The sequence below is a fragment of the Pinus tabuliformis genome, chromosome 5_2 (genome assembly GCF_031772625.1).
Source record: "Pinus tabuliformis cultivar Carrire ecotype Pingquan chromosome 5_2, CPIR1, whole genome shotgun sequence".
Taxonomy (NCBI): domain Eukaryota; kingdom Viridiplantae; phylum Streptophyta; class Pinopsida; order Pinales; family Pinaceae; genus Pinus; species Pinus tabuliformis.
Window position 1 is genome coordinate 900,772,928 of NC_142306.1, and position 15,683 is coordinate 900,788,610.

A 15,683-nucleotide genomic window follows, 5' to 3' on the forward strand; every position below is an offset into this window, starting at 1 on the left:
AGTGGCTTGGCACTTGGGTGCTAAAACCTTATGGCTCCAATGGGGTGCCTATTTCCCTTTATAATTGTGTTATGCCCTTGGTTCCTTTGTGTCCTAATAATCAAACACCATTCAACGCATCGGAGATCCTTTCATCAGAATTTTTTTCGAATTGAGATTGGGATAGAGTTACGATGTTTCCTTCCTTCGATATTCTTTATAGTGCATAGGTTCTCACCCCTCTCTACACTAATAGTTCTTTGGATCTCTCATGACCATGTGCCATTCAATATCGAAAGCTCCCTCCATCATAACTTTTTTAAAGATTGTTTTGCGCTGGAGTTCTGATAAACATATCTCCTATATGGTCCATAGCACTTGGGTGCTCTGCCCAACTTTGTTCCCTTAGCTCTATCAGACTTCATAATGAAATTCCATTCAACATCAAATCCCCTTTTAAACATAAAATATGAGTGGAGTTCTAATATCCACACCCTCACACGATCCACAACACCTAGTTGATAAATCTTATTTCTGCTATGGGTTCTTTGGATCACTCACGACCATGTGCCAGTGCACATCGAAAGCCCCTTCATTAGATCAAAACGTTTTGTAAAACAATTTTCCAACAGTTATGAAAACTTCAACCTTCGAAAAACCAACCTTTGAAATGATGTCACATTGATGTCATCATCACAATGTGCCACCTCCCTAGTGGTGACACGTGTCACCCAGACTTGCCCCATTAGGCCCTAAAAAATTCCATGTGTCCACTCTACGGCCACATGATATTGAATTTATCATCCATGTCTGCTTCTCGGGGCCAATCACCAACTGCCATGTGTCTTCCTTGGAGGGGAGAGAAACGGTCACTTAGGTCCTTGGGTTTTCAACAATTTTCTTTATATTTCATTTTCTCAGCAATCTCTAGGACTTTCAAAGAATTTCAATTTTTAGCAACAACCTCTCACAGTTTAATTTTAACAGGAAGTCTATTATATAATTTATTAAATATCCTTATAAATTTTGAGACATATTCATTATGTTTTTTCTTCATTCCATTAAACTTTGTTATGATATACCCATGGTCTCTTTTCTTCCCGCATTTTTGCACGAAAAAGCTCTCCATCTCCTCCCCAGTATTAATAGAAGCATTAAGTATGATCTTAAATCATTTTTTGTCCTCTCTGTCCAAATATTGAACAAAGAGTCTTACGATAACATCCACATGTTTGACATTCAAATTCTCAGTGAATGCACATAAAGTTTCTATATGATTTTGGGTCGAAATGTCATCCTCTCCAGTGAACCTTCATAATCTTGTGGCATCCCATTCAAATGTTGTGGCAAGTTGAGTGCAACATATCTATTGAGTATAAAACCAAGGAAAGCCATGTTTTGCAATGGAGATGGTAGAATATTTACTTGTTGATTTCCATTGTTCCCTCAGTTATGTTTCACAGAGGGAAATTTGCTGACAATGGAAACTATTGATTCTTACTCCTTCCACAGTTGTGTTTTAGGGGGGGAGTGAGATGGTGACACATAATGTTGTCATTTTTTGTGTTTGATCAGTGTTGTGGTGACAATATTCAAAGAAATTCAAGATTGTTTTTGTGTGTTGTGTGAGTCAAGTTGCCATTGTTGGGTGAAAATATTGTAGTTTAATTCTGTTGTAGTATTTTCCCAACTATTTAATTTGTCAAATCGAGGTTCGTAGGCTTACGAAGCACATGCACTATATATGCAGGACTGAAGTGGAACTAATCTAATCTAAATTACTGAAATCAAATTAATCTAGAAAAGAATTGAAACACTAACTAGGAAAGCAGGAAATTTCATAAGGGAAAAGCAATACAACATGTGAAGAGCTTAATGACAAACAACATATGTGACCTCACAACAATAAAACTATCTCAAATTACATTACAAGAATCAAATGACAAATCATGAAAGTGTAACAATAAAAGAATATGAATCAAAGCTAAGAATTCCCTTCTCCAAATTACAAGACTATCTCTCAAAACTCAAAAAACTAATGAAATGAAGAGAGAGCACTCTCTTATATACATGAAGATGATAGCCATCTCATAATGACAGATCCACTATTCTCTTAACCACTCTCAACTACTTTCCCATTATTACAAGATATGATCCCTTCAAATCCTCCACACATCTCTCACATATCTTGGATAAGATATGCCAACCAAATCCTCCATGATCTTCTTCTTAGGAATAGGCTTGAATAATTATCTCCTTAAAATGGTGGAGGAGATATTTGAGAAGTCTCTTGGAATTAATCCTTCACATATCTCCTACACATTACAAAGCTCACATATTCTTGAGATATATACAAAAACATGTATATTTTCTAATATTTGATCATAGATTTACTTATAATACAAAATTGAATAAAGTGGAATATAAGAAGGTGAAACCCAAATGTATTTATGAAGATGATATGATGAAAGGTTAATGGGATGATGAAATGTAAGGAATAGTGAAGGGAAAGGCGGATGAAAATACGATATTTTTGAGTGCCAACATCCCCCCCAACTAAACTTGTTGCATGTCCTCATGCAACCATGCATGGATCTCTTTAAGAACGTTTGGCATCTGAACTTTGGCTTTACATGATGATGTCTTTTTAATAATGAATGTTTCCAGGATATGTGAAAGACATGAGTAACAACTTATATTTTCTTATGGTTGGTTCTTATGTGACAACCATGAATACAAAGGATGTTGGTTCTTGTGTTAACAAAATTCATTTCGTTCTCTACTCTCCTGCTGCAATAATAATATAAACACTCACTGGAAATCATAAGCTATCAATGTGCATAAGAAAACATCACTTGGCATAAGAAATCCCTTTTGTAATATTCATGAAACATGCCAATATGTATATCAATGTGTATGAAGCAAAGTGCAACAAAGTATCGTTGGAAAAGAAATGTTGGTGAATGGTAAATGAGATAAAAAAATATGGAGTGATAGTGGTGGAAAAATCGAATCATGGTTAGTGAATATAGTCCCCGCCCCCCAAACTAAATTGGTTTCATGTCCTCATGCAACTTGGCATGGGTCATGAAAGGAAAAGGAGCATGGTGAGGGAATTTTCCAAAATATTCAAGTCAACATATAAGGAATTGCATGATTAAAGATTAGAAAACAAAAGACCTACACTTACCCAAGAATGATGAACTATGTAATAGGAATGGTTGTTGCCACTGCTGGATCAAGAAAACGGGACTGGTGTGGGAGCTGCAACTGCAGTGTTGTAACTGCAACTACTGTAATAGAAACTGTTGTAATTACTGTAATAGCAGCTGTTGTAACTACTATAATAGCCACTGTTGTAATTGTTGTAACTGTAACTGCTGGACTGCTATAATAGCAACTGCTGTAATTGTTGTAATAGCAACTGCTGTAACTACTGTAACTGCAACTGCTATAACTGCACTGTCAGGACTGCTAAGGGAGTCAGGGAAAAGTGTATAGCTTTCACCTACTACAAACCTGATGGTACAATTCTAATCATGTGAATGAATGTGTCAATGTCGAGCATGAATAGAAATCATTGGATTACCGTCCATTGATGGATGTCGTTAACCAATGCGAGGCAACTCACCATTGATGCCAATGAGTGCCAAGGTACCTGAGTACATCTTTCGAAGTGCGAATGGATGTGCTGAGGTCGAGCCACTTGCAAGATCTGAAGCTCAAGGGACATTTATGTATTCCCATGATCGTCAGTGAGAGAACTTGCCATTAAGGCATGCAAGCCTCTAGGTACTCAAAATTAACTCTAGTCTATATCACAGATAAGATACTGAGTCGATGGGGTAAGACTTGTTGAAAGGTGGGCCTTGAGAAATCCCACATCAGTCAACGTGAGTTTGTACAAAGAGATTTGGTAGGACTATAAATGGAAAGAACTCATAGGCAAGCAGTATGGATCAGCATGACAAGGAAATGTAATCATGGAAAGGGAATAAGTTTTATTCAGAAGGAAAACTAGAAGGCAAAAAAAGTAAACATAAAAGGATAAAGGAATGTATGCGATTCAGAAAAATAGGCGTGCATGAAGTTGTGAAGGATAAGGCAATGGAAAATGGGCTTCAACACTAGGATGGTCAATCGGCTTTGAAGGAGAAATGTTACAGTGTCACAACATGGATAATGGAAAAAGTGGAAGTGTTGGTGTATCAGCGTGGTTGTTGTGTAACATCAAACATCAAGAGATGCAAAAAGTTTTAAAACGTCATGATGTTTATGATGAGTTATAGCTCCTTCAAGCTATTTATGAAAACATGTTTCTCAAAAAGTTCTATGATCTTTGAAAATCACTTCAGCAGCAAAATGTGATCATTTCCGAAACCTGAAAAAACTTAGTACAAATCCTATATGAAAACTTCGTGAGAGAATTGTAAAACGTAAGATGCGAGAATAAGTACAAATGAGAGCAAAATAAAGAAAGTGTGTGTTAACCTTTCCCCCACGCTGATTTCATCATTGATAGCTGTCAAAGTGACTTCAAGAAAACAAATTCGTAAAAACATGCATTCGTATTGTTTTCAGGAATTTATTGAAAGGTCCATTTGCAATTTTCATGGTTTTATAATTGTTATGGTTTTTTATTTATATTGATAATACACACCAAAAGAAAAGGCAAAAAGAAAAACAAAACAAGAAAAATCAAAGTCGAATCTCCATTCCTTGGCATGCTTTGCAAAGTATAGCAATACTGTCTTGGCACTAGCAAATCTTCAGTTTCTTGTTGATTCATGTCACTAAAGTTCTGAAATTTAAATAGGTTTCTTAGATGCACTTTTAAATTCCTTCAAGTAATTGGAAGTTGGGCAGAGTATGGTTCGCATCAATTTGTTGCTATAATCTCACTTACTTCTCTGCAAGATTGGACCTGTACATCGTCAGATATAGTGGAATATTCAAAGCATTCAATTGTAGCGTTCCTAAGTATCCAATAAAAATCATCAAGCAGACGACCCTGGCATCATGAACATTAGTGTAATGAAGCAGTGTGAAATATGGAGATAGTGAGCATGAGAAAACAATCAGCTTCTGGCATAAAATCCAACATAAGCATAAGAATCGACATAAAGCTCATGGGCCAATTTCCAGTTTCGTTCTGGTGCAAAATCCTTTATGAGTCAAAGATCTCCTCTGAGTGCCTGATGTCAGCATGTCATCTCTAGGCATAAAATCCTGAAAGCAAAATGTTATAAGACAAGATATATCAAAATAAAATGCAACTCGTGGCTTGACTCTTGGCTTGCAGAAGGTATTAGCAATTTCCTCTCCCTATCTTTCATAGTACATTCAGGGCTCTAGACTAAGTTTTTCTTAAAATATAATCCAACCCAATTTACAAGTGCGCCGGACAAGAAAGGAAATATGGGTTGTGTTTTGATTCTCATCGGTGATTTGCATAACGATGCCAAAATGTTCGGTGAAAATATTGTCGTTTAATTCTGTTGTAGTATTTGCCCAACTATTTAATTTGTCAACCTGAGGTTCGTAGGCTTACGAAACACATGCACTATATATGCAGGACCAAAGTGGAACTAATCTAATCTAAATTACTGAAATCAAATTAATCTATAAAAGCATTGAAACACTGACTAGGAAAGCAGGAAATTTCATAAGGGAAAAGCAATACAACATGTGAATATTTGAATGACAAACAACATATGTAAGCTCACAACAATAAAGCTATCTCAAATTACATTACAAGAATCAAATGACAAATCATGAAAGTGTAATAATAAAAGAATATGAATCAAAGCTAAGAATTCCCTTCTCCAAATTACAAGACTATCTCTCAAAACTCAAAAAACTAATGAAATGAAGAGAGAGCACTCTCTTATATACATGAAGAAGATAATCATCTCATAATGACAGATCCACTATTCTCTTAACCACTCTCAACTACTTTCTCATTATTACAGGATATGATCCCTTCAAATCCTCCACACATCTCTCACATATCTTGGATAAGATATGCCAACCAAATCCTCCATGATCTTCTTCTTAGGAATAGGGTTGAATAATTATCTCCTTAAAATGGCAGAGGAGATAATTGAGAAGTCTCTTGGAATTAATCCTTCACATATCTCCTACACATTACAAATCTCACATATTCTTGAGATATATATGAAAACATGTATATTTTCTAATATTTAATCATAAATTCCCCGGATGCGGGTGATTAATTGTCCAAAGGACATACAGGCGGCGTATCACATGGGCAAGTGTCAGCCCACATACGCCACGAGTCAGGTCGCAAGGAAAGGGAGATGGGCCTGCACAAATTCTTTAATGCGGCCATTACTGCGCTCATCCGTCGTCTCGCACGCCGCGTCCTGCCGCTCCTTAAACGCTCTTTGCATAACAGCTTCAATGCATTCCACTGTCGAGTTTTTGCTTCCAGTTCTGGGCGTTTCTCTGAATCACTCTGCAGGGGTTCATAGACCTGTTAATGTGCAGAGTTTGTATGGTTATTGGGAAGTTCCGTTATTACCCAGCTCAGAGCAAGCAAAAATGTCGCGCGAAAGAGTCAGGTTACTGAGCAGAAGAGGGGGCTCCGGTGGTCGAGCAGTCTCGCAGCGATCTTCCGACACTCTGGAACCTGAGCGGCGCAGTCCACCGGCTACGAGGAGCGGAAGAGGAAGGGGTCGTGGCAGATCTGGAGATGCAGTATGTGAACATGCTGCTCACCATACTGCGCGGTATCGTTTCCCTTGCTCGCTCGATAATGCTACTTTCATTATTTCAGTCACTATCGAAAAGCGTGAAGACAACAGAAATTTGGGAGCGGCCCAAGCTGAAGCAACTGCAGAACAACGGACTGTAAATCTGGAGGATCACTTGAGCCCAGTCATGGAGAATGCTTCGACGCTGAATCCGGCCAACCCCGCTGGCCCAGGTGCGTCCGTGCGTGGCGATCCCACCGGCTCGGTGGCTCCTCATTCGGACTCGGAGGACTCTCTACGGTATGGGTGTTTGGTTGTCGAGGAGGCCTATACTACAGATGATGACTAACCTAGCATAATTCTTTGTGTCTTCGTTGCTATGATTTTGGCTCAGGTTCCTGCTTGTCAATGTGTCGTTACTACATACACCAGTTGTTTATGTCTGTCTCAGGGCACAGTCTGTCCATGTTTCTGTCCGTCTCAGGGCGTTGTCTGGCAAATGTAATGGTTTTGTTACTGTTCAAAACTGTAATGTGTCGTAAAAGAAGTTTACACACAACTGAAGATTCCAACTGCACTGATCTTATGTGTTTTTTTGTAAAATGCCATCAACAGGCTGAAATTTCAAGGCCAAGGCCTTGCTGTAACTTTTTGTATCAATAATAGCAATAGTCATATTGAGAAAAAAAAAACATTTAATCATAATTCACTTATAATACAAAAATGAATAAAGTGGAAAATAAGAAGGTGAAGCCCAAGTGTATTTATGAAGATGATATGATGAAAGGTTAATGGGATGATGGAATGTAAGGAATAGTGAAGGGAAAGGTGGATGAAAATACGACATTTCTGAGTCCCAACAGCCATAGTTCTTGTTTGTCGGTTTATGGTGTTGCTTCTATTTAAATCCCTTATCTTGGTTATTTATTGATGCATATTTTCTCTAAAGCATTTTGGGAGAAGTTAACATTGTTTCTCGCTTGTGTGCCTTTGCAGAATTCCTACTTGAGAGATCGACCGACCTCATTAAGGTTTCACAACTCTCATATTCATAATTTTTGTACTTAAACATTCCATACTTCTTATTTGGAGCAGGCCTATGTTCTTTCCATTTAATGGATCGTTATGAGATCTACAATTTTGGCTTCATGATAATTTTAGCACTAGCATATTTCTCTATTTTGAGGGGGAGTTATTTGATAAAGTTTTTTCTCTCTTTCTCTTCTTATGAGAGTTTGTACATGGGTTGCTAATCAGGTCTCATTGGTTAGACCCATTCTTTTTTTTATTTCTTGTTTAGTTACTCCCTCTGTTTCACTTAAGGGGGGTTGTTAAAGTTATGTTTTCCAACACTTCATTTCCCTATGCATTGAGTATGGTGAGTTGTAATCTCACATAGTGACTTGCATCTGTAAAATAATCATAATTATCGTTAAGTGACACTAGGTCTCCTCCATTTCTATATAATGAAGGTATTTTATCTACTTTGAAAAAATATTAAGAGTAACAAAATACTCTTATAAAATAATATATTTTAATGGTGTAGAGATATATAGATCCATCTTAAAAAAATATTTTGGAGTGATCAAATTCTATCTGAATATATCGATGAGCACCACCACTCGAAACAAGTATAGTCTTAGTTGAAGCCTTGATTGTGTGATGATCCTCTATTTAAAGAGGAATTTTTCCATATGTCAACAAATTCCTATGAATTTGAATAAAAAAATAATAATTCAAGTTGGAGATATGTTTTAATATATTTAAATGGCATAGTTATTTGTCATTTAGCAAGTAGAACTATGATTGGGAAAGAATAAATGCAAGAAATATAAATGGATAAGTTAGTTTAGATTGACGAAAGTGGACAACATTTTGGTGCTGGAAGTACACTGATAGTTTTTAGGCAAGTGGCCAAACCAAAAAAATCTCTCCCTGAACGAGCACAAGAATGGAACACGCGAAAAATAAAGGGGAAGTATATCTGGTTAAACGTCTAGCAGATCCCGAGGCAGATAGGCAGATTGTCGTTCATCTTTGGCTGACTGACCACTAGAGACACTTCAGGGAGGAAGCTTGCACAAATAATACATGGGAGCCACCCCCTAGAGTTGAAAACTCAGCGGGGAAAGATCAGTCGATCGATGGCCCAAGTTAACTTCAGGGAGTTTGGGCTTGATCCCACCTCCTGCTCCCTCACCTGCTGGAGAGAGGTGTGGACCACACCCGCCATGAATCCAAACATTGACAACCCCAAAAAAGAGCACCGAAGGGAACGGTATAGTGCCCCCTCTCATTTTTCCACTTGTCATCCCTCCTATCATCTTCCACTATGTGTATACCCAAGCTGACATCATATGACGTCAGATGACTATTTCTCCCTGCCTACAACAACCCCTCTCGTTTAGCTGTTTGAATTTAAATTTGTTCTTCCTATAGCTAATTTCTCCCTCTACTCGCCTTGTCCACGGATGACGTTCATTCAGTGGATTGCTCGAGAGATCTCACCAATGTCGTTCATAATCTCTCATCTAGTCAACCAGGTAACTTTCCAACTTCCCGCGTGCAGTTTTTGTATCCATGCTAAAAATGAAGAAAACAGCCCCAAAGCCCAGGAAGTCAAACTTGCATCTTATGTTGAGCCACATATAGACATGGAGGCACAAATCTTCGACCCATCGTGTCCTTACCACCTATTAGATCTCTGGTTCTACCAATATGGCCACCACGAGTGGGGGAGACCCTTTAAAAGTAATTGAATCAGGGCTCTATTACCAAATTGTGCCTTCTATCTATCATTTCCCTGAGTTGATTTCATTGTTGGTTATGTATTACATGGAGAAGGAGAATTGTTTCATTTCTTCTACTAGAGCCAAAATCTTGGAGGTGAACCTAGAGTTGATTCAAAAATATTTATTATACCTAGTCTATGTTGAGCTAGTAAAATTCACTAACACCACCTTGTTTTACAGTTATGCTACCCTCTCATCTAGGGAATAACAAGACTTCTTGCAAATGATTTTGGCCCCTCCACACCAATCCTTGTCGGTTACCAATACTTTTCAAGTATGTACATTTACAAAGGCAGTGTGTTCCATCCTCACTATAATTTCCCATTTGTTTGGAGAAGATGATGCAAATGTTTCTAATAAATCCACTATAGGTTTTAAGAGAGATATTATGCAGCCACACCATCTATTCGACATACCTTATTTCCTCGCTAAGTCCATCAAATTCTAGTTGCACCACCTTTCTATCACATCGTTCTTCAGATACTATTCCATAATGTTCTACTTGTTCCTCTAGACTCATGTTGATGAATTTGAGTTCCTGGGTCTTAGTCTAATGGATTCAAAGTAGCAGAGAGAGTTTGTCTTTGATTATAATGTTTTTATCAGGTAGAAAAAGAATAATGAGGGCTACTCTCAATTCATATCCTCTTATATGTCTATTGCATATAAAATCATTCATAATGTCTACCCACCAAGAATCATGCCTCAACAAAAATAGATCCTCCATCTCAGTAAGGACTCTAGGGTGGCTGATTGGTATTTGCTTGAGAATTGCACTTAAATCAAAGTTTATGGGTGTGAGCGTACTCCTTATCATCTGCCTATATTCATTCCAATGAGGATATTTTCCCTTGAGTTTATCAAACAGAGCCTACATGTGAAGAGAATCCCACTTTGTCCCTGTTAAGGAAGGATATATGTTCAAATTAGGCAGGCCTATAGGTCCTTTCATTATCAATACCAAATAGGCCTTTTAGTTAACTAAGAATCCGTTGAAAGAAAAAAAAAAAAAAATTGGAGATGTTTGGTATTATGATCCCCATGGTGTCATTGCAAAGAAAATAAAGAGCATCAATGATTCAACCTATGATCATGAATACATTTCAGAGATTGAGCGGAAATATAACTTTTATTCATAGCCTATTAACATAGAAATGGAGATTGAGACTCTAGAAGCAAAGGACAAGACACAAAAAATGAGTGTGGATGAGACCGAAGATGTGGAGATTGAGGACATTCACAGCAGCAAAAGAGCCAAGATCCAATAATCAGAGGAAGAGGAGATTGAAACTAGTTGATGGAGATAAAGCTAGACCAACCAGGCTTCCAGGTGACCCTAGAAGACCCACAACAAGCTTCTTCTTCCTCATATACAAAGGTAACCCTTATGATTTCTGCAGTGATTTCAACAATGATAGAACCGGATCATCCTACAAGGAAGGCAATAGATGAAACTAACAATAAAGTGAGGGAAGAGATGCAAGAACAATTTGCATCACATTCGGTCCCCTTCTAGACTAAACTCTTGGCTACCATGGACCTGGAGAGGAACCCGATGAATTTTTCACTTAACCAGCCCTTGGCACAGTTCCTCCCGTCAAAACTCATAATTTAAGGCTTTGGATGTGTCTCTAGACCTATGAAGTGTCCCTCTACCTGATAAAATCAACTTTTAGAGGTAGGTATCATAAATGCTATATAGTGAGCTAAGCAAGAATGGTATGACCATTAGTAAATTTGAAAATTTGTTGGAGAAGGGTGGAACGAAGTTGAAACAAGAGAGGGCTAACTCTAGAGTCTCACATACAAAATGATAATTTAAACAAATTGATTTTGAAGCTCGGGGTGAATCCAAAAGACAAAGTTATCTTAGAAACTCTTATACAAGGTTCACATGCTGAAATCGAATAACTAAGGCATAAGATGAAAATGCCTGCCAATGAACATGTGTAGTCCAAAGAAATAATATAAGTGGAGGAATAAAACGAGACCCTTGCTAAGGAGATAATATACAAGAATAATGAAGTGGTGTCCCTAAAGTAACATGTACATGATATGCAACACAAAATCAACTCCCACATTTGTGTAGTTCTCATACTAGGGAATCCCCAAAATCCTATAGAAAATCTCACTAAAGCTCGTACTCAGCTGCAAATCTCATAAGGAGATCTCAAGAGTTTCCAATGACATGATTCCATTTATATTTTATGCATGTATTCTTTCCCAATCGTAGTTCTACTTGCTAAATGACAAATCACTATGTCATTTAAAGATGTTAAAACTTATCTCTAACTTTATATTTTTAATTAAAATTCATAGACATTTGTTAACATGTGGAAAAAATCCTCCTTCAATAGATGATCATCACCCAATCAAGGTGTCAATTAAGACTATACTCATTTCAGGTGGTGGTGCTCACTGATATATTCAAATAGAATTTGATCACTCCAAAATAAGTTTTTAAGACGGATCTATATATCTATACACCATTAAAATATATTATTTTTGTAACAATATTATATTACTCATAATACTTTTTCAAAGTACATAAAATAACTTCATTATATAACAATGGAGGAGACCCACTGTCACTTAAGGATCACTGTGATAAGTGTACAGATGCAAGTAACTATGTGAGCTTACAACTAACCATACATAGCTCATAGGGAAATGAAGCGTTGGAAAAGATAACTCTAACAACCCCCCTTAAGCAAAACATATGGAGTAACTAAAGAAGAAATAAAAAAAAGAATGGGTCTGAGCAATGAGACTCGATTAGGTACCCATGTACAAACTCTCATAAGGAGAGAAAGAGAGAAAAACCTTTAGGAAAAAACTCCCCCCCAAAATAAAGAAAAATGCGAGTGCTCAAATTATCATGAAGCCAAAATTGTAGATCCCATAACGATCCACTGAATGGAAAGAACGTAGGCTTGGACCAAATAATAAGTATGAAATGTTGAAGTACCAGAATTATGAAGATGAGAGTTGTAAACCTCAATGAGGTCAATTGATCGCTCAAGTACGAATGTTGCAAAGGCACATGGGCGACAAACACTGCCAACTACTCCCAAAAAGCTGTAGAGGAAATAGGCGTCAGTAACTAACAATGATAAGGGACTCAAAAATAAGCAACACCGTCAACCAACAAACAACCAATGTTGCAACTCGACTCACATAGTGTACAACGATACTCTTGAAGTTATTTGAATATTGTCACCATCATAGTGATCAAACACAAAAAATGACAAAAATACATGTTACCATCGAATCCTCCCCCCCCCCCCTCAAAACACAACTGTGGAAGGAGCGAGAATCCATAGTCTCCGTTGTTATAAAATTTCCCTCTGTGAAACACAGCTAAGGGAACAATGGCAATCAACAATGAGAAACTGATACAAGAGATGGATATGATGTCTGCAAACATTGGTTCAAATTAGGGCATGACGATCCATCGATCCATCCACAAATGATCTTGATGGTCGACATTGGTCCATGATTCATTCTCTCATGTTTCTTTTGTAACAATTAGAATGCAAGACTAGTAATTAACAAAAAAATTTGATGCTTGGGTAATTTCTACTCATGAGGATGTGCAGATAACTCATTTTTTTGTTTTTTCTCATACTTAAATTTGGGTGCCATGAATGAAATTAGCAACCATCTCATCAATATGTTTATCATAATTAATAGGACCACTTTCTTCAAGTACCTAACAGTTGGATGTAGGCGATGAGCCAGTAGCAACACAATATCCAAGAGTCAAGACCTGCTCTTGATGTATGCACTACAGGATTAATATGAGGAAGAATTTTGTGTCCACTCTTCCCAAGTCCTCCACTAGTATATCCCATTTTTCTCAGCATTCGAGACCCAATACTAGTAGTATGCTTTTCAAAATGGGGTGCAACGATTGTGTGATGATTCATGATCATCTATATCATCCTTCTCACATTCAACTTTGTCAAGTGTGGAAGAAGGAGAGTCTGAAACCTTAACATTAACCATCTCCATCTCAAATTTCTGAAGATGACTAACTTCCAATTCAAGTTGATGCTTAGACTCTTGCATCTTTTCAATGATCTCATCCTTCTCGATTATTTATTGTGACAATGCATCATATTTTGTTTCAAAAGTTCATATTTTTTTTTCCACTGGAAAAATCGTAATTTTATTCATTATGAGTACAATTACATGTTGTAGATGCTGAATAGCATATGTTGTAACAAAACTTGTCCTGCTAATCAGGAGATAATAATCAATCAAATAGTCAATCTAGGCTTTCCTACTCTTCTCTTTTTCCACTTTCCGCCAACCTTCATTGTTAGGTGGAACTGTTACAATAATCATTTTTGTTTCATTTGTGGCAGCCATGATGTCCTTTTCAGAATCTGTGCTTGTTGGTGAGCATGCTCATTTGCTGCCTCCTATTTCCTGCTTGGAGTTCTCATATTGCTGCTGAGGGTTACCTGCATTTGTGTCTATTGTTCCTTCAATCATATTTCCATTGTTCTGTAGGTAGCATGGATAGTTTTTTTTGCTGATTTCTGGGTTATTCCTTCCTTCTTCATCTTCTTGTAGATTGCTGGTGGTTTCTGCATTCTTTTCCTCTTCTATATCCTCTTCTATATCCTCCGCCCATGTGGCTGAAAATTGCCATCCTTTCGGCTTTGGTGGTTGTCTCCTTTTCCTATCTTTTTTGTTTTGTGGGCATGCATTCTGAAGATGACCTGTTTGTCTACATATGCGGCAGCGGAAGGCGGTGTTTTCATAATCCAGTGGTTGTGCCCATCGTTTTCCATTATGTATTAGGATAATTTGCTCTGGTAGGCCTTGACTGAGGTCTACCTCCACGCATATCCTGGCAAATGTGTAGATATCCTTGGATAGGCGCTCATGATCTACTTTTAAAAAAGATCCTAGGGTATTGCCTATTCCTTCCAGTACTTTGTAGTGCCAAAAGTGTATAGGAAGATTAAACAGTTTTACCCAAACTGGCATTTTGGTTACCATCATGCTGTTTGGATCGAAATCCGGGAACCAAGGTTTCAAGAAGAGGCCAGCGTTTCCCCAAAACCATGGTCCCTCATTCAAAGCATATTCTTTGTCCTTTATGGTGTCAAATTTGACAATAAATAATCCTTTTGAACAGAGGTGGATATCACAGTTTTCTGTCCATATGGAGTAGATCCATTGACGAAGGGCTTCCGGCTTGGGCCAAAATCCATTGAACCTGCATATCACTGCTTTAGTTGAGTAATCAGTTTGTATTTCATTCACCTCTGGTATGGAGATTGTTAATGCAGGGTTCTGTGTTGTCTGCTCAACAATGTATGCCCCTGGTGCTGTAGCTTGCTGTTCTGGTTTCTTTTGTGGTTCCATCTTCCCTTTGACTGCATCTTTGAAGGAAACAGGTCCTTTTGAGCTTGTGCCGGGGCAGCCTCCGCGCAATCTTGTGCTGAGACAGATGGTAGAGTCCTTTGCTATACCGTATTCCATTAGTTTGAACCCCTCCTGAATTACCTTCCCTGCATAGAGGAGGAGTTGTTTGCATGGTGGGATTCCAGTCTTTTCATGTATCCTCTGTTTGAGGATTTCTGTTGCCTCCCATATCCCTATTTCGATGCATATTGTGTTCCCTCCCATAGATCTAATAAAGAGAGGGCTTTTTTTATCTTCAATCGTCTTTGCCGGTGAGTGTATTTCCAGATCTGACCTGCATAGGGGTAGATCTGCTCTACAGGGGTCTAGATCTGAAAGCCTATGACCCGATCTGTGCCCAAGTACTGTAGATCGCAGAGGATCAGTCTGCCGGATCAAATTCCTGTAGACGCAGGCGCTGCTTCCTATCCAGGGCGTAATCCAAAATGGGGGTCGTTTAACAGTGCGCGGTTCTAGATTTTGGATCTCGTGGCTCGATCTCAGCTCCATGCCACGGATCAAGTAAAATAATGCCCGATCTGGGCTCAATGGCGCTTGCTCGAGTAGGTTTTTAACGAGATCTGCAGCCTGTAGAAACAGATACGGGTTCTGATGTGCAAAATTTTTGAGATTTCTTTTTCTTACCTCCAGGGTTTTGTCGTCGTGGGCTTCTAGTCCTCGGATCTGTATCAGTATACCACTACATATCAAAACGCAGTGATTGAAAGCCCTCCCCTCTGATTCCGGACGTGCTTCGCAGACATTTACGTTGCTA